Source organism: Pristiophorus japonicus, chromosome 14, assembly GCF_044704955.1.
Source record: "Pristiophorus japonicus isolate sPriJap1 chromosome 14, sPriJap1.hap1, whole genome shotgun sequence".
NCBI lineage: Eukaryota > Metazoa > Chordata > Chondrichthyes > Pristiophoridae > Pristiophorus > Pristiophorus japonicus.
The window spans coordinates 82,471,726-82,497,998 of record NC_091990.1 but is presented as its reverse complement, the minus strand read 5'-3'; the positions used below and the strand labels follow the sequence as shown (position 1 = coordinate 82,497,998).

General features: G+C 47.2%; 1 protein-coding gene across 5 annotated transcripts in view; it reads left to right on the top strand.

The window, feature by feature from the left end:
* The window catches only part of LOC139279422 (embryonic protein UVS.2-like), a 604,554-nt gene that overhangs the window by 160,513 nt on the left and 417,768 nt on the right, over positions 1–26,273 (top strand). The gene's annotated exons all lie outside the window — the stretch shown is intronic.

Sequence of the window (26,273 nt, the reverse complement as noted above, 5' to 3'; positions counted from 1 at the left end):
TGGTGAGGTCACACCTGGAGTACTGTGTACAGTGCTGGTCTCCTGACCTGAGGAAAGGCATACTTACCTTAGAGGGAGTGCAATGAAGGTTCACTAGACTGGTTCCTGGAATGAGGGGATTACCCTATGAGGAGAGATTGTGTAAACTAGGCCTATATTCGCTCGAGTTTAGAGAATGAGAGGTGATCTAATTGAAACATGTAAAATTGTTCAGGGGATTGAGAGGATTAATGCTGAGAAAATGTCTCCCCTGGGGAATCTAGAACACAAAATCACAGTCTTAGTCTCAGAATAAGGGGTCGGCCATTTTGGAATGAGATGAAGAGAAATTTCTTCACTCAAAGGGCTGCTAATCTTTGGCATTCTCTACACCAGAAAGCTGCAGATGCTCAATCGTTGAGTATATTCAAGACAGAGGCTGTTAACATTTTGGATACAAAGGGAATTAAGGGAATGGAGATAGGGCAGGCAGGTGGAGTTGAAGTAGAAGATCAGCCATGATCTTGTTGAATGGTGGAGCAGACTCAAAGAGCCAAATGGCCTACTGCAGCTCCTATTTCTTATGTTCTTTCCTTCATTTTTGTAGGTTTGTAAATCTAAAGGGACTAATTTATAGGAAAAGAATAGTTGCAAAACCTCTACTTTAAAAATGGACTGGCATAGTTGTGTTGTGTGTTTGCTTGTGAAGCCAAGGAGGGGAAAATATGAGGGAGAAGGCCATCACACATCACAAAGACTTCTCTTGCATTGGTTAACAAGCTCCACAGCCTATAGCTCAGCTTGTGGTCTACTATCAAGAAATGGTTGTTTCATTGTGAGTGAATGGAGGATTGTAGTCCACTGCATGGCACTCTCAGGGCATTTATACTAATACTATCTACAAGTTTTGGCTGATGTACTTTTGGCTTTGACAATTTGCCTCAGCTGAGCATATGCCATAGCTCACCATCAGTCCACAATCACTGAAATTTATCTTGTAAGAGGAAAAGCAGCACCTGAGGGTTGACGTATTTTATCGGAGATACTGTGACTTTGGATATATCTGTAACTGATACCATGTGCAGTCATCAACATCATAGGTGTTATGTCTGTAATGTACTTATGAATGACTCCATGAGGCAATGTGTTGTACTTAAACTGTCGTTTATTCGTAACTCCAGAGTGAGGCAGCTGCATGGTGGCTACCCTTTTATACAACCCCTGTCACCAGGGCAGGAATCCCTGGTCTCCACCAGTTGCACCCTCCAGTGGTGCCAGCATAGTATATACACAGTGTAAACATTATTGTAAGTACATCGGGTAAACAAGTCTCCATCTTATGCAACTATACAGTGACTACACAGAGACTATATCTATCATCTGCATATATAACATCACTCTCCCCCAAGTTCCTAGTTCCAGAGCAACCGAGTGGGGTCCTAGTCATCTGATGGCGGCAATGCACTCCCTGCTAGCGGGGTGGGCTTGGTTCGCTCACCTTACCAGGACTCAGGGCCTTTGCCGTTGCCCTAGTGGTGGGCAGAGCCACAGATGTGTGTGGCCTCCCTGTCCTCCTTTGAGGGCTGAAGAATCTTCTGCCTGTTCCCTAACGGTGTTGGGAACCTGACTGTTCCAGGTCCCGTTTGGGGAACTCGTTGCTTCTGACCTGTCGCTCCCAGACATGGCCGAGGTAGCAACTGAGTCTGGGGGCTGCGCTGTCTCCACCCGGGTGGTGGGCAATGGCGGCCGACTGCGCATATTGGCACCGTTTTCGTTTCCAGGTCCGTGGCGAATAGTGCCATCTGGTGCCTGCAGCATGGGATAGACCTGGGGCAGGGTATCAAGATCAGTGCCTTCACCCTCCCGAATTTGCTTGCATGCTACTTTTGGGGACACTCTATTCCCGACATCTCGTAACAACATTTTGTTCTTTACATTAGGGATAGTACCGACATCTCACAACAACATTTTGTTCACAATCTTAATCGGTTCGTTACATTGATTGCCGTGCATATAATGTCTCTTTAAGTTCAGTTGGTTGCAGGTCTCCTTTAAGAGAACCCTGCTGGCTTTACCCCAATCAAATCCTTTGTTAGACAACACGTGTTGGTCCCTCAGCCTTGCACCTCGTGGTCTGGCCGTGGCCATCTTTTTTTCAGCCATGCTGGACCTCGCTGCAGCAGTGATGGCATCTTGTCTCTGTCCTTGAGGAGATCCTTCTCTCCCGCGATTCTGCCACAAAAGCTGGAAGAGTGCCTGTGAATTCGATCTTCCTCATCCAGGAGTCCTGCCACTGGAGCCGGCAAGGTACTTTTGGATCGTTCCAGTCGGATCATTGCCACGCAGTCGTGATGGATGGTCTGTGCCTCAGGTGCTGCGCTGGTCTGTTTTCTGGTGCCTGGCCCAAGCGAAGGTGAGGTTTTGCTCTGCCTCTGAGCATGGGGGATGTCGATTGCTGGAGTAAAGAGGTCTTCCCATTTCCACTGGATCTTCCCCATCCATCTTCTTCTGAGTAGCGTTGGACCACCACCTGCAACAATCCACAGAGGTATCTTGTGCAGCACGCTATTATGGATTACACTTACATCCGCATTACCAAGGACTGGATCAGCTCCTTGGTGTAGGTGCGCAACTTTTCCTGTACTGGAATCAGCTTGGGTCGTTTTTCGTTCCATAGCCTCTCAAAGGCATCCTGGCTCATCACTGACTGGCTTGCTCCCGTGTCCACTTCCATGAAGACTGGAACGCCATTTATCTCGACTTCCATCTTCACTGGAGGACAATCGGTGGTGCAGGTATACACTCCATGCACTTCTTCTTGGGGCTGAGCTGCCTCTCTGGCCAAATCATCATACTCCCTGCTGGATTCAAAGTCATCTACCAACTCCTTTGCTAGATGGTTAGTGGTATTTCTTTTACACATACGCTGGAGGTGGCCCTTCGTGTTACAGGCTTTGCATACGTACTCAGCAAACCGACACTGGTGAGCCCTGTGGTTTCCTCCGCAATGCCAGCATGGTGCTACTCGATTAGCACCCCTCAGCACACTCTGTTCTGGAACCCTGAGGTCTGTGCTCTCTTCCCTGGGCAGAGTCATGTTTTACAGTCTTGCCTGTGAAAGGCACCATTCTGAGTATAGCACTTGCCGGGTTTGAGTCCACAGGATGAATAATTTGCTTGATGTTGCAGGTCAAGTTCATGAACACCTGACTGATGCTGATGGCCTTCTGCAGGTTGACTGTGGTGTCAGCAGATAATAGCTTGTGAAGGAGGCCCTCGTGGCCAATTCCTATAACGAAGATGTCTCGCAATGCTTCGTTGAGGTGTATGCTGAAATCACATGGTTCTGCAAGTCTCCTGAGGTCAGCAGCAAATTTTGCAATCTCCTGGCCCTCAGCTCTGCGGTGAGTGTAGAATCTGTGCCTGGCCATAAGGATGCTTTCTTTTGGTTTTAGTTGGTCGCAAATTAGTTCAGTCAGCTCATCGTATGTCTTATCCTTGGCCTTCGTGGGTGCCAGCAAGTCCCTGACGAGGCGGTAGACCTCGGGCCCAAACTGGTCAGCAGTATAGCCTTACGCTTTTCCGGCAATGCATCCGTCTCCCCTGCCAGGTCGTTTGCCACAAAATATAGCTTGAGCCTTTCCGTGAAGGCATCCCAATCATCACCCTCTGCAAAGTCTTTTAGTGTGCCAAAGGTAGCCATAATCGCGTGAAAGTCCGTGTTCTCGTCGCCAGTTGTTATGTCTGTAGTGTACTTATGAATGACTCCATGAGGCAATGTGTTGTACTCAAACTGTAATGACCTTGGTCCTTTATTCGTAACTCCAGAATGAGGCAGCCGCATGGTGGCTACCCTTTATTACAGCCCCTGCCACTATGGCAGGAAACTCTGGTCACCAGTTGCACCCTCTAGTGGTGCCAGATAGTATATACACTGTGTAAACCTAATTGATAGTACATCAGGTAAACAAGTCTCAATCTTATGCAACTATACAGTGACTGCACAGTGAGTATATCTATGGTCTGCATATATAAAGTCAGGCAGTCCCTCGGAATCGAGGAAGACTTGCTTCCACTCTTAACATGAGTCCTTAGGTGGCTGAATAATCCAATACCAGAGCCACAGTCCCTGTCACAGGTGGGACAGATAGTCGTTGAGGGAAAGGGTGGGTGGGACAGGTTTGCCACACGCTCTTTCCGCTGCCTGCGCTTGAGTTCTGCATGCTCTTGGCGATGAGACTCGAGGTGCTCAGCACCATCCCGGATGCACTTACTCCACTTCGGGCGGTCTTTGGACAGGGACTCCCTGGTGTCAATGGGGATGTTGTACTTTATCAAGGAGGCTTTGAGGGTATCCTTGCAACATTTCCTTTGCCCACCTTTAGCTCGTTTGCCATGCAGGAGATCCGAGTAGAGCGCTTACTTTGGGAGTCTCGTGTCTGGCATGTGGGCATTGTGGCCTGCCTAGCGGAGCTGATCAAGTGTGGTCAGTGCTTCAATGCTGGGGATGTTGGCCTGGTTGAGGACGCAAATGTTGGTGCATCTGTCCTCCCAGGGGATTTTTAGGATCTTGCAGAGACATCGTTGGTGGTATTTCTCCAGTGACTTGAGGTGCCTACTGTGCATGGTCCATGTCTCTGAGTCATACAGGTGGGCAGGTATTACTGTAGACCATGAGCTTGCTGGCATTTTTGAGGGCCTGGTCTTCAAACACTCTTTTCCTTAGGCGGCCGAAGGCTGCACTGGCGCACTGGAGGTGGTGTTGAATCTCATTGTCAATGTCTGCTCTTGTTGATACGAGGCTCCCGAGATATGGGAAATGGTCCACGTTGTCCAGGGCCGCGCCATGGATCTTGATGACTGGTTTGCAGTGCTGTGCGGCGAGGACAGGCTGGTGGAGGACCTTTGTCTTACAGATGTTTAGTGTAAGGGCCATGCTTTCATACGCCTCAATAAATATGTTGACTATGTCCTGGAGTTCAGCCTCTGTATGTGCGCAGACGCAGGCGTCGTCCGCGTACTGTAGCTCGATGACAGAGGTTGTGATGGTTTTGGACCTGGCCTGGAGATGGCGAAGGTTCAGTCAGCGCCTCACAGCAATCCTGGTGTGCCTTGATGACCCTGAGATACAGAATGCCCACAGCGCTTGGTCTGCCCTCCAGGCCTCCATAACCAATGCTTGCAAAGAGACGCTTGGTCACTCAACCAGGAAACACCAGGACTGGTTTGATGAGAATGATCAGGAGATCCAAGAGCTAATACATCGTAAGTGCAGAGCATTTCTGAGCTTTAAACAACAACCCAACTCGGGCACAGCAAAGCAGTATTAGAGACGGCTCAAGGCTGAGGTCCAACAAAAAACCCGGAACCTAAAGAACAGGTGGTGGATGGAGAAAGCACAAGAGATACAGCAGCTGGCCGACAGCCACGATGTGTGAGGATTCTTCATCGCAGTCAAGGCCACCTATGGTCAAACACCCAAGGCCCCACCCCACAGCTGGCCAAGAACGGGGAAACTCTCATCAAGGACACTGAGTTAGTCAGAGTCTGCTGGAAGGAGCACTTCAAAGATCTCCTCAATCGAGACTCTGCCTTTGACTCAGGTGTTCTCGACTCCATCCCGCAGCATGCTACCTGCCACCATCTCAGTAAAACCCCAGCACTGCATGAGGTAGGAAAAGCCATAAGACAGCTTAAGAACAACAAGGCTATGGGAGTGGATGGAATCCCTGCTGAGGCACTGAAGTATGGCAGAGAGGCACTGTTGGTGCGGATACATGACCTCATCTCTCTCATCTGTAGGGAGGAGAGAATGCCGGGAGATCTCAGAGATGCAATGATTGTGACCATCATTAAAAAAGGGGACAAGCCCGACTGCGGCAACTACAGAGGAATCTCCCTGCTATCAACCACGGGGAAAGTCATCGCTAGAATCCAACTCTCCCTGTGGTCGAGGAGCTCCTTCCGGAGTCACAGTGCGGAATTCGTCCCCTACCGAGCACAACGGATATGATTTTTGCAGCATGATAGCTGCAGGAAAAATGCAGGGAAAAGCACCAGCCCTTATACATGGCCTTCTTCGACAAAACAAAGGCCTTTGACACTGTCAATCGTGAGGGTCTCTGTAGCGTCTTCCTCCGTTTCGGATGCCCCCAAAAGTTCGTCACCATCCTCTGCCTGCTCCACGACGACATGCAGGCCGTGATCCTTACCAATAGATCCATTACAGACCCAATCCATGTCCGGACCGGGGTCAAACAGGGCTGCGTCATCGCCCCAACCCTCTCATGTACGCTAGGTTGTAATGGTGCACCAACATTACCAAACTATGGTGGATTGTGAACTTGGTGATATTTCGAGTTGCATTCCAGTAATTATTACTTAGTATTATCTGCCATCAAGCTCATTCCAGAATGTAGCAAGTCTCATTTAAGTAGCTTTGGCTCCTACTATGCTCATGTGTTGGACAGCTTTGATGCTGCTTACACCAGTTTATATTCATACAGGTTGACTTTAACCCTCTGAAAAGCTCTTGTGCATCTGCAGTCATCTGAAAGTGGTAGTAGCCTTTACTGAAAACCAGTCAAGTGATTGTGTTTTCTCTGAAAATGAGGAAGAGGATAAATAAAATGGATGAGAGTGAAGAAGAGAATGTCATGATGAAGTTTCATTTCAGGGATTTACTTATGTGTCAGGGATGCTAACTAAAGTCTGGCTGACTTTAGTAATCAGGATTATTTCTTACTATGTGCTTGAACCTTTGACTTACTCGAGGGAGGATGAAGATGTTTTTGTGGTATTAGTTGCTCATGAGAATCAAGTTGTACAGCTTCATCTGTCCCCTTCCAAGGAGTCTGCAGAAAAGGTTGAAAGAGTTGCCTCAGCTGGTTTCACCCAGACCAGATAAGTAGTACGGTTTGCCTCTGAGTGAACTGGAATTCACCAGAGACCTATCACCTTGTGACTTTCTGGTGTTTTTGCAACCCTTGTTTGCACTGTTGGCATAGGAGTACGGTAAACAGCTGGTTTCAGGCTTGGCTGAAGTTGTCCCATAATCTATTGTGGATCATGTTATCTGCACACATGCTGTAAGATCATGCCTAAGTGAGCCATTGTGGATTATAGATTGACTTCAACCAGCCCCAAAATCAGCTATTTTCCAGTCACCAAAGCTAACAGCACAAACAAAGGCTGTGAAAGCTGTCTTTCTGTGGTGGGAAACTGTGCATGTGGTTGAAGAAATATAAAGGGGGACTAAGCAATGGCACACAGAAACATGAAAGCATTGAAACACTTGATTCATTTAAATAGAGAAAGATTGCAAAGTGCTGCAGTACAGTGGGACCTGGGAGTACTTGTGCATAAAACACAAAAGGTTAGTATGCAGGGACAGCAGGGTGGTCAGAAAGGCCAATGGAATCTTGGCCTTTATTGCAAAGGGGATGGAGTATAAAAGCAGGGAAGTCTTGCTACAGTTATACAGGGTATTGGTGAGGCCACACCTGGAATACTGCGTGCAGTTTTGGTTTCCATATTTACGAAAGGATATACTTGCTTTGGAGGCTGTTCAGAGAAGGTTCACTAGGTTGATTCCAGAGATGAGGGGGTTGACCTATGAGGAAGGGTCGAGTAGGTTGGGCCTCTACTCATTGGAATTCAGAAGATTGAGAGATGATCTTATCGAAATGTGTAAGATTATGAGGGGGCTTGACAAGGTGGATGCAGAGAGAATATTTCCATTGATGGAACTAGGGGGCATAATTTTAGAATAAGGGGCCGCCCATTTAAAATTGAGATGAGGAGAAATTTATTTTCTCAAAGGGTTGTAAATCAGAGAGCTGTAGAACTGGGACAGTGAATAAATTTAAGACAGAGATAGACAGTTTCTTAACCAATAAGGGAATAAGGGGTTATGGAGAGCGGGCAGGGAAGTGGACCTGAGTCCATGACCGGATCAGCCAAGATCGTATAAAATGGCACAGCAGGCTCGAGGGGTCGGATGGCCTATTTCTTATGTTCTTATAAGAGAACAGGGCCCAAAAATTGGATTGGCCCCAAAAACTGGTATGGGAATCACGACGTGCGATCGACTCGAAACCTTTGAAAGGAATGCAGGTTGCACGTGACCATTGTGCAACGCTCAGTGGGTGTTTAAATTCATTCGAGGCTAGTGCCAATGAAAGCTAGCCTCCACTTTTTAAAGGCAGTCTGCACCTCTTAAAGAGGAGGTGCATTCTGCCTGCAGCAATTCAGGCAACCGGCTGTGGGAGACAGTGCAAATGTCACAACAGGGGAGAGAATGTACACCAAGGTTCTGTAATGCAGCATTGAAGACCTTGGTGCAGGAGGTGGAAAGTAAGAGAGAGGTTCTATTTCCACAGGGGCCAGGAGGCCCTCCAGGCAAAATAGAAAATGCCTATGGGACCAGATAGCCATAGCTGCCAATGTCAGTAGTATTTTCCTGAATACTTGGCTGAAGTGCGGGAAGAAATTTAATGACCTCACACGAATGATCAAGGTAATTGAATTCATCTTCAAATGCCTTAGCCTACAATCTGCACCACTAGCCTCACATACTGCACCACATCCTCATCACTCACCTACCAACAATCTCTTCCAAACACGACTCATACCTCACATTCATAATTAAAACAGTCTGAACTTTGGGGAATGTTGACGCTATGCATTTTCTCAATGCAGGAGCTTTATTGCTGTGTGTTGTCTGAATTCGGAAATGTTAGTGCTGTGCGTTGTATGCCCCATGGATTTGACGCTTTCCATCCATTTGCCCACCACTTGGACCAGAGCTTCCAAGGCATCATCAGAGAACCTGAGGACACGATCTGCAATTCTAGGAGCTATTTATCTCCTTACAAACAATTTTCTGGTTACTGCAGCCAGTGTGAACCTCCCCTTTAAGAGGCGCTGGTTATCCTGAGGTGACATTAGAGATGCACAATTAGCGGACACTCAAACAGACGAACAGCCAATGAATAGCCTGGGTAGTGCTGGCTGCGTGCCTGGCTTTTGATAAGGAGCACTAACATTAGCGTGCAGTGCGCACCCTACTCCACATGCCTATTTTGGAGTACATTAGAATTTATAGGTCATGGATTTCCCAATGGGAATACATTTTTAATGCTATGAAGTTGAAGAGGATGAGGCTATAGAAGTGGCTGCACAGATGATGTCTCTCTCCAGTGTATATATATCTACTCATGAGCATCTACAGAACAAGGAGATTTTACTTCGACTTTTTTGACTTTCTGCCTCAGAAGGCTCTGCTTCGTCCTGGAGGTTATTGGGAAAATACATCAACTATTTGCTGCAGAGCTACAGTCCACTTCCACTAGGAAAACAACATTGTTTGGACCACAGATGGTTTCAGAAAGGAAAATCCAGGCTGATATTTTTCCCCAGAATTGTCACTCTGTCAGCTGAAAGGAGAGATCACAGTCTGAGTGTGCACAGTTTACAACATGTATCAGTAGGATTCTGCAATGATAAGTGGAATGATAGAACATAGGAACAGGAGTAGGCTATTGAGCCCCTCGAGCTTATGTCACCATTCAGTGAGATCATGGTTGATCTGAGATCTAACTCCATATGCTTGCCTTTGGCCCATATCCTTTAATCCCTTAGTTAACAAAAATCTATCAATCTCAGATTTAAAATTAATAATTGATCGAGCATTAATTGCCATTTGTGGTAGAGAATTCCAAACTTCTACCACACTTTGGGCCCAAGTTTCGAGCTGCGCCTAGAACGGCGCAGTCCCGACCTGGACGCCCGTTTTTCGCGCCACAAAGTGCACCTAAAAAAACCCTCCGTATTCTCCACCTCCGTGCAGGTCCTCTGGCCCTCGGCGCGGCGCAGCAGGAGCTGTAGGGGGGCGGAGCTAGGTCCCTGCGCTGAAAACAGTGCCGGGACCTCTGCACATGCGCGCTACAGTGGGCACGCAAGTGCAGTAGCTCCAGGCGCCCGAAACTGTGTGGGAGGGGCCCGAAGCACGCAGCCCCTAGCTCTGGCCGAATGGCCTCACTGGGGCTGCATGAATAAGGCTCCTCCCACGGCCAGCTCCTGCTTCCTCCCGACTCCCGCTCCTGCTTTCCCCCCCCGCACCCCCCCCGGACCGGCGGTCTGCTGCTCCTGCTTCCCCCACCCCGGACCCGACCCGACCCGACCCGCCTGTCGCTGCCGCTCCTGCTTCCCCCCCCCGCCCCCCCGACTGGACCCGACCCGACCCGACCCGCCTGTCGCTCCTGCTCCCCCCCCACCCCCCGGGCCGGACCCGACCCGACCCGACCCGACCCGCCTGTCGCTGCCGCTCCTGCTTCCCCCCCCCCTACCAGACCTGACTCGACCCGTCTGCGTCTGCCGCTGTCGCTCCCGCTCCCACCCGACTCGACCCAACTCTACTCCCGCCCCCGCCCCCGGACTGGATCCGACCTGACCTCCCCCTCCCCGACCTCCCCCCCCCCTCCCCGACCTGACCTCCCTCCCTCCCTCTCTCTCCCTCCCTCCCTCCCCCTCCCTCTCCCCCCCCCCGCCAACCCGAATCGAACCTCTCTCCCCGACCCGACCCAATGCCACCTATCTCTGGTGCTGGGGACGGGCCCTGCCCGAAATCTCAGGCCCGGCCCGTTCAGCCTTCGGTTCCGACGGCAAACCGCTTCCTAAAGGCCTGTCTGAAGAACTTTCACACAGGTAGGAACATGGTTTATTTAATCTTTTCTTTGCTTATAAATTTTTATTCAGGTTGGATTTATTGTATAATATTTGTATAAGTATAACGAAGGATTTATTGTCGAATTTAATGACTTCCCTTCACCCTCCCCTCCCCCCCTCGTTCCCTACGCCTAATTTGTAACCTGCGCCTGATTTTTTAATGTGTAGAACAGGTTTTTTCAGTTCTACAAAAATCTTCACTTGCTCCATTCTAAGTTAGTTTGGAGTACGTTTTCACTGTGGAAACTTTGAAATCAGGCGTCAGTGGCCGGACACGCCCCCTTTTGAAGAAAAAATTCTGTTCCAAAGTGGAACTGTTCTAACTGACTTGAACTTCAGAAAAAAAAATGTGGAGAATTGCGATTTCTAAGATAGTCCATCTCCACCAGTTGCTCCTAAAAATCAGGCGCAAATCATGTGGAAACTTGGGCCCTATGTGTGTAGAAGTGTTTCTTAATTTCACTCCGAAAGGTTTGGGTCTAACTTTTAGATTATGCCCCCGAGTCCTAGACTCACCAACCTAGACATGGTTTTTTTTTATCTACCCTATCTGTTCCCCTTAATATCGTGAAAACTTTGATCAGATCATCCCTTAACCTTCTAAATTCTAAGGAATACAGCCCTAATTTATTTAATCTCTCCTCGTAATTTGAACCTTGGAGTCCAGGTATCATTCTGGTAAATCTTTGCTGCACTCCCTCCAAGATAAATATATCCTTCCTAAGGTGTGGTGCCCAGAACCGCTCACACTACTCTAGGTGCAGTCTAACCAAGGTTTTGTATAGCTGCAGCATAACTTTTATCCCCTAGTATTCTAGTCCTCTCGATATAAAGGCCAGCATTCCTTTAGCTTTTTTGATTATTTTCTGTACCTGTTCATGATATTTTAATGATCTATGTACCTGGACCCCCAAGTCTCTTTGGACTTCCACTGTTTTAGCTTTTCACCATTTAGAAAGTACCCTGTTCTATCCTTTTTAGGTCCAAAGTGGATGACCTCACATTTGCCTACATTGCAATCCATTTTTCACAGTTTTATCCATTCACTTAATCTATCGATATCCCTTTGTAATTTTATGTTTTCATCTACACTGCCGACAATGCCACCTATCTTTGTGTCATTGGCAAATTTATGTTTTTTTATGTCATCATCTAAATCATTAATAAATACTGTGAATAGTTGAGGTCCCAACACAAATCCCTATGGGATACCAGTAGCCACATCCTGCCAATTAGAGTACCTGCATACTCTCTGTCTCCTGCCACACAGTCAATTTCTTAAACAGTTCAATAATTTGCTTTCAATTCCATGGGCATCTACCTTAGTTAACAGACTCTAATGCCTTTATCAAATGCCTTCTGGAAGTCCATATAAATAACATCCATGGACATTCCCCTGACCACTATTATAGTCACCTCTTCAGGTATGACGTACCTTTTACAAATCCATGCTGGATCTCTCTGATCAACTGAAAATTTTCGAGGTGTCCAGTCACCTTATCTTTAATTATAGACTGTAGTAATTTCCCGACAACAGATGTTAGGCTAACTGGTCTATAATTCCCTTGTAAATAGCAGAGTGATAAGCACAATTTTCCAATCTAAAGGAACAATTCCTGAAGATTACAGTAAGGGGATCTGTAATGTGCTCATCTACTTCCTTTAAATCCCAGGATGAAAACCATCTGGTCCTGGGGATTTGTCACTCTTTAGTGCCATTATTTTCTTTATTACTGTTATTTTACTTACGTTAATTTTATTGAGTCTCTGATTAAATTTTAATTTCCTTGTGATTTCCAGCATGCTATCCTCTTCCTCTACTGTAAATACTGATGCAAAGTAATTATTCAACATGTCCATAATTTCCTTATCATTGAAAATATCACTGCTTTCAGTTTTTAAGGGAAAAACATTGCTCTTGACTACCCTCTTTTTCCTAATATAATTGTAAAAAAATCTTTGTGTTGATTTTGTGTTTCTTTTCATACTTTGTATCTTGCCAATTTACCAAGATCTGTGCTATGTTTTGCATTTTGGTCTGCTTTTTCTTTTAGTTTTAACTGTCCCTTCATCCATGGCTTTTTTTTGGCAAGTAGAGCTATTGCCCCTCAGGGGTATAAACTGATTCTGTATCATATTGAATTCTTTTTTGAATATCTCCCACAGATCTTCTGTCATTTTACCCATTGACAGATTTGCCCAGTTTTCTATGGACAGTCTCTGTCAACCTCACCTAAATCTAGAATCTTAGTAGCTGTTTCGCGTTTCTCCCTTTCAAACGCTATGTTGAACTCGATCATGTTATGATCGCTATTGGATAAATGTTTGCGCACCGTCAGACTGCTAACTAAATCTGGCTCATTACTCCAGTAGAATAGATAGATCTTTCTATGTTGTAAAAGGCTTTCTAAGTTTTTCCAAATGATTTGAAAATAGGAAGATGCTGAATGATTTTTTCAGATTTCACATTTGTTTTCAACTTATTTTTGGTCTTGAGTCTGCATAAGCACAAATTAAAGTTCAGTGACATGTTGTCACCACCCAACAAGTATCCTCCATTTCTTAATCTCATTATTACCTTTAATCACTCTCTTACTCAGTAACATGAAAACAGAAGTTGCACAGCAGCAGCTGGGTCCAAAATAGAAAGGATTCTTGCCTCTGTTAGAAGACATTCATCTTGAAACAATCGTAATAGATTTTCTTTTCTAAAGTCTTCCTGAAGCAAAGTGGCATTATCGAATGTCAGCCAAGACCCAAGCATTTCACAGTAGGTTATATCACACTCCACCTGATGCAGGCACCATCATAGATTCAAGTGCCTGAGCATTTAGGTCGTGAGAATACACCAGATGCAGCACCCGTCACAACTGTGGAGGAACAAGTGGAGGCAGCAGCCAAAAAAGAAGAAGCAACTTCTTAAACTCATAGCCCGAGCAGTTCCTCTTGCATATGGACACAAAATTGCAACCTCAACATCATATTTGACCCTGAGTTGAGTTTCCGAACCTATATCCACTCGATCATCAAGACCGCCTATTTCCACCTCCATAATAACGCCCGTCTCTGCCATTTGCTGCTGAAACTGTCACACATGCTGCCATTTGCTGCTGAAACTGTACACATGATTTGTTTTTGTCCAGGCTTGACCATTCCAATACTCTCCTGGCTAGCCTCCAATCTGATCCCACCCATAAATGTAAGCTCATCCAAAACTCTGCTGCCCATATCCTAACTCACACCGTCTCATTTACTTATCACCTCTCTCTTCGTTGACCTACATTGGCTCAGGATCCCTGGCCACCTTTTTAATGTTCTCATCCTTGTGTTCATGTCCCTCCATGTCCTCGCCCCTCCTAATCTCTGTAACCTCCACCAGCCCTGCAACCCTTCATGACCTCTTATCCATCCCCCACTCCTTTCACACCATTATTAGCAGCCATGCCTTCAGGTGTCTCAGCCCTATGCACTGGAATTCCCTCCCTAAACCTCTATTCTACATCATTCTCAAAATCTTATCTCTTTATCCAAGTGTTTGGTCACTTATCCTAATGTCTCAATCTTTGGCATGGTGTCAAATTTTGACTGATTATGCTGCTGTGAAGCACCTTTTGGACGTTTTACTATGTTAAAGGCATTATATAAATGCAAGTCGTTATTGTTGAATTCTGCTGGGCCACCCTACAAACGTTGGCCAATCAACAAAAGGCCTTTGTGGCATTCTATGAACGTTTATAAATGACAGGCAGTGAAAGATCACCTGGTCTGTCCAGCCTGTTCCATACAGTTGTGATGCCATATCCAATATCACAATATATACACTCTCCACCAACCCAGAGCCGTGTAATTTCTTGGGCGAGGCCAAAACCTATGTAAGAATCCAGGGGAATAAATTGGAAAATTCTGCTCTGACCCCCTTAGGTGATCAAAACTAGTATTGTAGGTCACATTAGATCTGATTTATGTTACAGGATAACTACCTCAATAAGATGATCTCCACCCCAGCCAAAAACAGGAATACAGCAAATCAGCATTCACTGCATGAGCCAGAAACCTGTTCCCCAGGACCCTTATTCTTTGGTAAAAGAAAACACGCCTAATATCCAACCCAGTTCTGTCCTTACATAACTTGTAAGCACAACCCCTGGTTCTCCCTAATACGTACAGTTGAAATAATTGATCTACATAAACACAAAATCACAGAAGCCAGTCTTCAGCCAATTTGATTCACTCCATGTGATAACAAGAAACAGTTTAATGCACTGGATACAGAAAATACTGTATCCCACCTGTAGTGCTGAAGACTTCTGCTCCAGAACTAGCCACACCTCTAGCCAAACTGTTACAGTACAACTACAGAACTGGCAGCTATTCGACAAAGTGGAAAATTGCCAAGCCGTGTCCTGTCCACAAAAGAGCAGGACAAATCCATTACTGCCACATCAATCTACTCTCAATCATCAGCAAAGTAATGGAAGGTGTCATCAGTAGAGCTATTAAGCGGCACTTATTTACTAGTAACCTGCTCACCGATGCTCAGCTTGGCTACCAGACCTTATTACAGCAGTAGTCCAAACATGGACAAAAGACCTGAATTCCAGAGGTGAGGTGAAAATGACATCAAGGCAGCATTTGATCGAGTGTGCATCAAGGAGCACTAGTAACATTGAATCAATAGGAATCAGGGGGGAAACTCTCCACTGGCTAACACAAAGGAAGATGGTTGAGGTTGTTGGAGGCCAGTCATCTCAGCCGCAGGACATTGCTGAAGGAGTTCCTCAGGGCAGTGGTCGGTTACATTCATGCCACATAGGTGCCAGGCAATGACAATCTCCAACAAGCGAGAGTCTAACCACGTCCCCTTGATATTCAACAGCATTTCCTTCGCCAAATCACCCACCATCAACATCCCGGGGTCACTATTGACGAGAAACTGAACTGACCGAGCCACATAAACATTATGGCAATGAGAGCAGGGTAGAGGCTGGGTATTCTGTGGCAAGTGTCTCAGCTCTTGACTCCCAAAGCCTTTCCACCATCTACAAGGCACAAGTTAGGGGTGTGATGGAATACTCTCCACTTGCCTGGATGAGTGCAGCTCCAAAAATACTCAAGAAGCTCGACACCATCCAAACAAAGCAGCCTGCTTGATTGGCACTCCATCCAGCACCTTCATCATTCCTTCCCTCCACTACCGGAGTACTGTGGCTGCAGTGTGTACCATCTATAAGATGCACTGCAGAAACTCGCCACGGCTTCTTTGGCAGCACCTCCCATACCTGTGACTCCTACCACATAGAAGGACAAGGGCAGCAGGAGCACGGGAGCACCATCACCTGCAAGTTTCCCTCCAAGTTACACGCCATGCTGACTTGGAAATATATCGCCGTTCCTTCATCGGCTCTGGATCAAATCCTAGAACTCCCTCCCTAACCGCACCGTTGGGAGTACCTTCACCACAAGGACTGCAGCAGTTCAAGAAGGTGGCTCACCAACTTCTAAAGGGCAATTAGGGATGGGCAACAAATGCTGGCCTTGCCAGCGATGCCCACATCCTGGAACGAATTTTTAAAAACTGCACCACTGCCCTTCCACACGGCTCATTGCATGACTGCCTCCCCCGCTAGTCGCTCGCCTAACAATAATGTATACCAACTGTTATGTATGAAGAAAGAGTCTGACTGGATACTGTGAGCTCAAAGTAAAGTGTGACCTTAGTCTTTTATTGCAGGTCTCCAGAGTGCCTCTCCAGCCAGTGAGGCCTCCTTAAGTACCTGTGCTCCCAAGGGATTATGGGATCCCTTGGGACTCCAGGGGATGAGCCGTCTGGTGGCTGTACAAGGTAAATAAAAGTTTACATATATAATAACACTCCCCCCTGCCGCCCCCCCCCCCCCCCCCGCCCCCCCGCAAAGTCAACAGTGTAACTATTTACAAGGTGAGACGATCTGGGGCCCTTCTTTCCCTGATTGATCATCTCGGTGCAGATGCTGGTATTGGTGAACCGTCTGTTGAACCCTTGCTGGGCTGCTGTGCAGCTGGCCTTGCTGGACTGCCTGGTGTGGTGAGTCCTGCTGGGCTGCTGCGGATGGTGGGTTCTGCTTCATGGCCAACCGCTGTGTCGGTTGCCACTGGTAAGTATGTTGGGGGGTCAAAAAAGGTAGGGTCCAAAGTGGGTTGCTCAGGATAGTCCGTGAACTGAGTTTGATTTCGTCCAAGTGTTTCTGGTGAATGAGTCCATTTGAAAGTTTGACCAGAAACACTCTGCTCCCGTCTTTGGCCACAACAGTGCCGGGAAGCCACTTGGGACCTTATCCATAATTCAATACAAATACAGGATCAGTGATTTCAATTTCACGTGACACATTCGTGCTATCATGATAGGTACTTTGTTGAAGCCGTCTGCTCTCTACCTGTTCATGTAGATCAGGGTGAACTAAAGAGAGCCTTGTCTTAACTGCCCTTTTCATGAGCAGTTCAGCAGGTGGAATCCCAGTGAGCGAGTGGGGTCTCATGCGGTAACTAAGCAGGACTCGGGATAGGCAAGTCTGCAGTGAGCCTTCAGTTACCCTCTTCAAGCCCTGCTTGATGGTTTGCACTGCTCTTTCTGCCTGACCATTGGATGCTGGTTTGAACGAGCCAGATGTGACATTTTTGATCCCATTGCGGGTCATGAATTCTTTGAACTCGGCACTGGTAAAACATGGCCCTTTGTTGCTCACAAGGACATCGGGTAGCCCATGCGTGGCAAACATGCTTGCCGACATTATCTCACATTCAATCCATTTGGAGTATGCATCTACAACCACAAGGAACATTTTACCCAAGAACGCCTGCATAGTTGACATGGACCCCAGACCACGGGTTTGGAGGGCCAAGACCATAAACTTAGTGGCGCCTCCCTGGGTGCATTACTTAACTGCGAGCACGTGTTACATCTGTGCATGCAGGACTCTTAAGACCGCATCAATACCGGGCCACCACACATGGGATCTGGCTATCGCTTTCATCATTATGATGCCTGGGTGGGTGCTGTGGAGGTCATTGATGAAGGTGTCTCTGCCCTTCTTGGGAACCACTACCTGATTTCCCCACAGAAGGCAGTCTGCCTATATAGACATTTCAACTTTGCGCCGCTGGAACGGCTTTATCTCTTCCTGCATTTCCACTGGAAGACTGAACCAGCTCCCGTGAAGCACACAGTTTTTAACTAGGGACAGTAAGGGGTCCTAGCTCATCCAGGTTCTAATCTGTCGGGCTGTGACGGGTGATTGCTCACTCTCAAATGCTTCCATAACCATGACTAAATCTGCGGGCTGCGCCATTTCTGTTCTGTATGCATGCCTGTTTACTGTGTGATGTCTGTAACACTGTTATGCAACACTGAATGTACCCTTACACTGTACACACCTTGCCTGTACACCAGAGGGTGCTGCTGCTGGAAACCTAAGGGTTACCTGCACACTGCAGGTAACCCAGTATAAAAAGGAACACACAGCTTGTTGTCTGCATTCAGGAGCTGCAAATAAAGGACTGCAGGTCTGCACAGTTTAAGCATCATACCCTGCTTCGTGGAGTCATTACTGAAGGTGCCTACATACGCTACAACTGCCGACGGGAATACGAGGTCACGAACCACACACTCAACGTGTCGAATCTCAGCAACTTTCAGCAATTTACCGATGGGGAAGACTGGTACGCTTTTGTAGAAAGATTGGAGCACTTAAGGAGATTGGCTGCACCGTGCGACTTTGGTGACCACCTAAATGAAGCATGAAGGGACTCTAAACTGACGAGAGCAGTGCACCACATTGATACTTCTGAGGGCAGAAATGCTGCCCCGAGTCCTGCAACCCTGAGTCCGCCACATGGGGCAAACCGGCTAGCCCCATGGTGGCACTGTGGAGGAAACCACAGGGCCCACCAGTGCTGCTATAAGGACTATGCATGCAAAGAGAAAAGGCACCTTCAAAGGATGTGCAGAAAAAGCTTTACTCACCGCGCCTCTGATGAGTTGGTTGATCACCGGGGCTCCGGCACAGAGGAGGGTGAAGTTGCTCAATCCCTGGAAGAAGAGTATGGAACTCATACCTGCTCCACCAAAAGTTCTTCGTGGGCGATGAAAGTAGACGTCGACGGGGTCCCAGTTTCTATGGAGAGCGACACAGGAGTAAGCCCGTCTGTGATGAGCCAAGCGACCTTTGAAGAACTTTGGATGAATCCTGCCAATCGACCACTGTCATGTATTCAACCAGCATTGTAACCCATGTATAAACTGACCTAAGTTGTACACCGTGAGAACACTGACCACTAGGTGGGAGACACTCCTAACCTGGACCTTCAGGTATAAAAGGGGAAGCTCCACCCACCTTCATCACTTGAGTGCTAAGGAATAAAGGACAGGTCACAGATTGACCTTTTCTCAAGCATGGGCCTCGTGTGCATTTATACTGTGTAGTAAGGACGTATCAGACCACAACAGCATCCTGTCCAAGCGAAGCTGCTCCCAGGCCTCCGGGCTCCGGCAATCGAACATGGATCCATCGCAGCATCCGGAGGTTCCACTGTCCAGCTCGACTGCCCACAGCACCCCGGCGAAATCTCCGAGACCAAGGATCCAAACTCCACTTTCCGGGCCAGGGCAGCACTCCCAAGAGGTGAACATCAATGAAAGAAATGGATTCCCAACATGCAGGATCAAACCTGTGGAAGAAAAGAGCACCACAGCCCTCCTGCAGCAAGACCACAAAATGGCTGCAGCACCACAAGCAGCAGAACCTGTAATCAAAATGGCCTCCGCCATGCCACAAGTGAACATGGAGGAGCATCATGTGACATCAAGTGGCCAATCGGATTTGAAGGATCCCTTAAAGGAGACCGGTAACAAAAAAAATTGAAGGGGAAGTTTCAACTATTTGAGTTACACGGACTTTAAAGCTAAAGATGCAATTAAAGGGTGCAAGTATGAAAATGTATGCAATGTAACCATGAATTGTGATGCTGGTTTAACTAATGTGTAATAAGATGAATGCAGGTGTCAGTAAGGCTAAGAACAAGTTTAATATGCTTAACAATAATGATAAAGAATGTGAAATGCCTAATGTAACCATGTCTGTTGAAACCAGGACACCCAAAAGTGATGCAAATGCTAGAATGTATAATGCAGGCTCGACTATGTGTGATCAGAGCCACGGTGTCATGTATACCGGTAGGACACTGCCAAAGGACATTGGATCCTACAAGGACCATGCTGATGCCAATGGAATCCCCCTGTTGGAGAACCCCAGGTCCAGCTGGCTACCTGACCATGTAGCCTGGACCTTTGGAACGAAAGTGATGCCCCTTGCAGGACACACACAGCCAGTGGGAGCAGACCCACTACAGGGACAGTGCTCAATGGGCAGCCCAGCCACCACCAATGGCAACCTGCACCAGATCAGCCCGACAATCCCTAGCCACCAGGGCCAACACCAGGAGCATGAGGCCAATATCCTCTAACTTCCCTGACCTGACCCTCATCCCAATTGGTAGGCAAGGAGCCCACCCAGTCTTGTGGCCCTGCCCACCACAACAACAGTGGACAAGGAGCCCACCCAGTCTTGTGGCCCTGCCCACAACTACCCACATCACAGTGTATACACACCACCCACTGCTGCCGTGGCTACCCCCCCGAGGGATCCCACAACAGTAACACCCACATGGTCTGTGTGTGAGGGAGGGGAAACGTACGAGGCCAGCCTCAAGCACAGGGGTCACACCTGGCAACCACACAACCCTCACCACATCCTCCCATAGCCCACCTCTGATCACATCCTCTGGGCATGACAATAAGAATATGAAAAAAGCTTAGTGGGAAAGTGTTGTTGTGTATGCATGCCTGTTTACTGTGTGATGTCTGTCACACTGTTATGCAACACTGAATGTACCCTTACACTGTAAACACTTTGCCTGTACACCAGAGAGTGCTGCTGCAGGAGACCTAAGGGTTACCTGCACACTGCAGGTAACCCAATATAAAAAGGAACACACAGCTTGTTGTCTGCACTCAGGAGCTGCAAATAAAGGAGTGCTGGTCTGCACAGTTTAAGTATCATACCCTGCCTTGTGGAGTCATTACTGAAAGTGCCTACATATGCTACAATTTCCACCCCCGTGGTGGGCAATGGCAGCCTGCTGAGAGCATTGGCACAGTTTTCTGTGCCTGGCCTGTGGCGGATGGCGTAGTTGTATGCAGACAACGTGAGCGCCCATCTCTGGATGCGGGCCGATACATTAGTATTTATCCCCTTACTCTCGGAAAGTAGGGATATCAGTGGCTTATGGTCAGTTTCCAATTCAAATTTTAGCCCAAACAGGTATTGATGCATTTTCTTTACCCCATAGACACACGCTAACGCTTCTTTTTCAATCATGCTGTAGGCTCTCTCAGCCTTAGACAGACTCCTGGATGCATAAGCAACCGGTTGCAATTTCCCAAAATTATTAGCTTGATGCAATACACACCCGATGCCATATGACGACGCATCACATGCTAGTACCAAACGCTTACATGGATCATACAACACAAGCAATTTGTTTGAGCATAACAATTTTCTAGCTTTTACAAAGTCATTTTCTTGGCTTTTGCCCCATACCCATTTGTCTCCTTTATGCAGTGGTTCTAACCATGTGCTGAGACCTGGTAAGAAGTTACCAAAATAGTTCAGGAGTCCTAGAAACAACCGCAGCTCCATTACGTTATGTGGCCTTGGTGCGTTCTCGATTGCCTCCATCTTCGAATTGGTGGGCGTGATACCATCTGCCGCGATTCTTCTCTCCAGGAACTCCACTTCAGCCGCCAGGAAAACGCACTTCAAGCATTTTAACCTGAGCCCCACGCGGTTGAGTCGACTAAGAACCTTCTCCAGGTTCTGCAGAGCTCGCTCGTGTCCCGAACTGTAACCCAAGATGTCGTCCTGGAAGACTACGGTGCGCGGGACTGACTTCAGTTAGCTTTCCATGTTTCTCTGGAATATCGCTGCCACTGATCGAATTCCAAACTGGCATCTGTTATAAATGAAGAGTCCTTTGTGCATGTTGATACAGGTGAGGGCCTTCGATGATTCCTCCAGCTCCTGTGTCATGTAGGCCGAGGTCAAGTCCAGTTTCGTGAAGGTCTTACCTCCCGCCAGCATAACAAAAAGGTCGTCGGCCTTTGGTCGTGGGTGTTGATCCTGCAGGGAGAAACGATTGCTAGTTACTTTGTAATCACCACAGATTCTGACGGTGCCGTCTGCCTTGAGGACAGGCCCACTGTTGAATTCGATCAGCGAAATGGTGCCCTCTCATTGCAGCTGGTCTAGCTCGATCTCTACCCTTTCTCTCATCATGTACGGTACTGCTCTCGCCTTGTGATGGATGGTTCGTGCCCCCGGAATTAGGTGGATCTGCACTTTTGCTCCTTGGAACTTCCCGATGTCTGGTTTGAATAGCAAAGGGAACTTGTTTAAGACCTGGGCACACAAAGTGTCGTCAGCGGACAAGAGCGCTCGGACGTCGTTCAAGTTCCAACGTATCTTTCCCAGCCAGCTCCTGCCGAGCAGCATGGGACCATCGCCCATCACCACCCAGAGTTGTAGCTTGTGCACTGCTCCATTGTAGGAGACTTTTACAGTAGCACTGCCGATTATGGGTATCAGTTCCTTTGTGTAAGTTTCCAGTTTTGTGCGAATTGGAGTCAAGACTGGCCTTGAGGCCTTGCTCCACCACAATTTTTCGAAAGTCTTTTTGCTCATAATGGACTGGCTCGCACCCATGTCCAACTCCATTGACACCGGGAGTCCATTTAGTTCAACCTTCAGCATTAGACGGGGACACTTATTGGTAAATGTATGCACCCCATATACCTCTGCCTCCTCGGTCTGACGCTCTGGTTCGTCGTGATCCTTCGTGGATCTGTCCTCCTCTGCGGCATGTGGTTTGCAGGATTAACAGGATTATAGTTTGCCTGCACATACGTTGGAGGTGTCCCATTGTTCCACAGCCCTTTGAAGTGGCATGAATGGAAACGATGATCACCCCCGCAGCGCCAACAAGGTGTTAATGGCCTTGCATTCATCACCTTTGATGGCGAACGTGCAGCTGCAAGCATGTTGGACCTGCCCTGTATGTTGTGATTTGAAAACAACATCACTTTGTTCACAGTACTTGTAGCAGCACTCGTGTGCAGAGAGATTTGCTTAGTATTGTCACTGGTGGCAATGAACACCTAGGCTATCGCTGTGGCCTTACGCAAGGTTGAGGTCTCTACAGTCAAAAGTTTGTGAAGTATCATTTCATGGCCAATGCCAAATACGAAAAAGTCTCTGAGCATGTGCTCCAAATGTCCTTCACATTCGCAATGTCCTGCAAGGCGTCTTAGCTCGGTGACATAACTCGCCACTTACTGGCCTTCAGACCTTTTGTAGGTGTAGAACCGGTACCTCGCCATCAGAACGCTTTCCTTCGGGTTCAGATGCTTCTGGACTAGTGTGCACAAATCATTGTACGATCTCTCTGTGGGTTTCGCTGGAGCAAGCAGATTTTTCATGAGGCCATACGTTGGTGCCCCGCAGATGGTGAGGAGAATCGCCCTTCGTTTGGCACCGTTTGCTTCTCCTTCCAGCTCATTGGCCACGAAGAATTGGTCGAGTCGCTCCATGAAGGTTTCCCAATCATCTCTCTCCGAAAACTTCTCTAGGATGCCCACTGTTCTCTGCATCATTGTGGTGGGGTTCATTATCTGTATCTCGTCGCCAGTTGTTATGTATGAAGAAAGAGTCTGACTGGATACTGTGAGCTCAAAGTAAAGTGTGACCGTAGTCTTTTATTGCAGGTCTCCAGAGTGCCTCTCTAGATAGTGAGGCCTCCTTAAGTACCTGTGCTCTCAAGAGATTATGGGATCCCTTGGGACTACAGGGGCTGAGCCCTATGGTGACTGTACAAGGTAAATACAAGTTTACATATATAACACCAACCACCTCCCATTCTCAGCTTCACCTCACCCCCTTGGAGGAAATGGTGCTCGCCATTCTTGGCAGGGGCATGTGTGAGCCCTTGGCAAGTGGTGGGGTTGAAAGGATAAAAGATGATGGTATCGTCATATGTTATCCTCCTCCTTGCATGCTCCTTTTGCTTTTCCGCCCTCCCCTTACCACAACTCCACCCTTGTGCCTTCGCCATTTCACACACTCAAGAAATACAGCCTGCCCAGCCAGTGGCGGAAGGGGGTGGGTGGGGGGGTGAAGAGGAAGAGGGGAAGGAGGAGAAGCACCGTGTGACATTAGTAAGATAGGCAAAGACACACATAAGACAGTGATTGAGGGAATGCATAAGGATGATAAGTTCATTTCATAATATATTTGGTGATCGATGTATAAAGTTGGATTGGAAAGTTTTCTCTTTGGTTGCTTTTATTTCAGCATTGTTGCCAGAGGACACTGTGATGGTCAGTAACAGAGGGCAGATAATATGAGGGACAAACGTTAAAAGGACAATTGGGGTTGTGGTCACTGGTATGGCAGACAGATGATTCTATCCCGAATATCAGCAAGGCATGGACAACATTCAGGCTTGATTTTATAAGGCAAGTAACATTCGGAACACACAAACGTCCGACAATGACCATCTCCAACAAAAGAGAGTCTGACCACCTCTCATTGACATTCAATAGCATTAGCATCGTCAAAACCTCCACCATCGATATCCTGGGGGTCACCATTGATCAGAAAATTAACTGGACCAGCCACATAAATACTGTGGCAACAAGAGCAGGTCAGAGGCTGGGTATTCTGCAGCATGTGACTCACATCCTGACTCTCCAAAGCCTTTCCACCATCTACAAGGTACAAGTCAGGAGTGTGATGGAATATTTCCACTTTCCTGAAGGTTTGTCACTTCAACTACACTCAAGAAGCTCGACATCATCCAGGACATTCCTTGACATCAAGGCAGCATTCAACCGACTGGTGCATCAATGAGCCCTAGTAAAACTGAAGTCAATGGGAATCAGGAGGAAAACTCTCCACTAGCTGGAGTCATACCTAGCACAATGGAAGATGGTTGTGGTTGTTAGAGGTCAATCATTGCAGCCCCAGGACATAAGAACATAAGAAATAGGAGCAGGAACAGGCCATCTGGCCCCTCAAGCCTGCTCCGTTATTCAATATGATCATGGCTGATCTGATCCTGGCCTCAACTCCACTTCCCCACCTGTTCCCCATAACCCTTGACTCCCTTATCATTAAAAAATCTGTCTATCTCTACCTTAAATATATTCGAAGACCCAGCTTCCACAGCTCTCTCGTAGAGAATTCCAAAGATTCACAACCCTCTGTGAGAAGAAATTCCTACTCATTTCTGTTTATTCTGAAACTATGTCCCCTAGTTCTAGATTCCCCCTTGAGGGGAAACATCCTCTCTGCATTTATCCTGTCAAGCTCCCTCAGAATCTTATTTGTTTCAATAAGATCGCCTCTGATTCTTCTAAACTCTAAGGAGTATAGGCCCAACCTAACCAACCTTTCTTCATATGACAACCCCGTCATCTCATGACTCAGCCTCATGAACCTTCTCTGAACTGCCTCCAATGCAATTCTATCCTTCCTTAAATAAGGAGACCAAAACTGTACACAGTACATCAAGGTGTGGTCTTACCAACACCCTGTTCAGTTGTAGCAGGACTTCCCGAGTGCTATATTCCATTCCCTTTGCAATAAAGGCCAGCATTCCATTTGCTTTGCTGATTACTTGCTGTACCTGCATGCTAACCTTTTGCACATCAAGTACAAAATCTCTACTACAACATTTTGTAATCGCTTCCCATTTAAATAATAATTTGCTTTTTTATTTCTCCTACCAAAGTGGATAACCTCACATTTTTCCACATTATAGTCTATCTCACTGAGCTTATCTATATCCCTTTGTAGATTCTTTGCATCCTCCTCACAACTTGCTTTCCTACCTATCTTTATATCATCAGCAAATTTGGCTACATTACCCTCCAAGTCATTAATATAAATTGTAAATAGTTGAGGCCCCAGCACTAATCCCTGTGGCACCCCACTAATTACAATTTGCCAAATTGAAAATGACATCGCTGCTGAGTTCTTCAGGGCAGTGTCCTAGGCCCAACCATCTTCAGCTGTTTCATCAATCACCTTCCCTCCATCGTAAGATCAGAAATGGGGATGTTTGCTGATGATTGCACAGTGTTCAGTTCCATTCACAACACCTCAGAAAATGAAGCACTCCATGCCTGCATGCAGCAAGATCTGGATGACATTCAGGCTTGAGCTGATAAATAGCAAGTAACATTTGCGCCACACAAATGCCAGGCAATGGCCATCTCCAACAAGCAAGAGCCTAACCATGTCCCCTTGATATTGAATGCATTACCATCACCAAATCCTCTACCATCAACATCCTGAGGATCACCAGACACTTAACTGGACAAGCCACGTAAATATTGCGGCAATAAGAGTGGGTCAGAGGCTGGGTATTCTGCAGTAAGTGTCTCACCTACTGACTCCCCAAAGCTTTTCCATCAT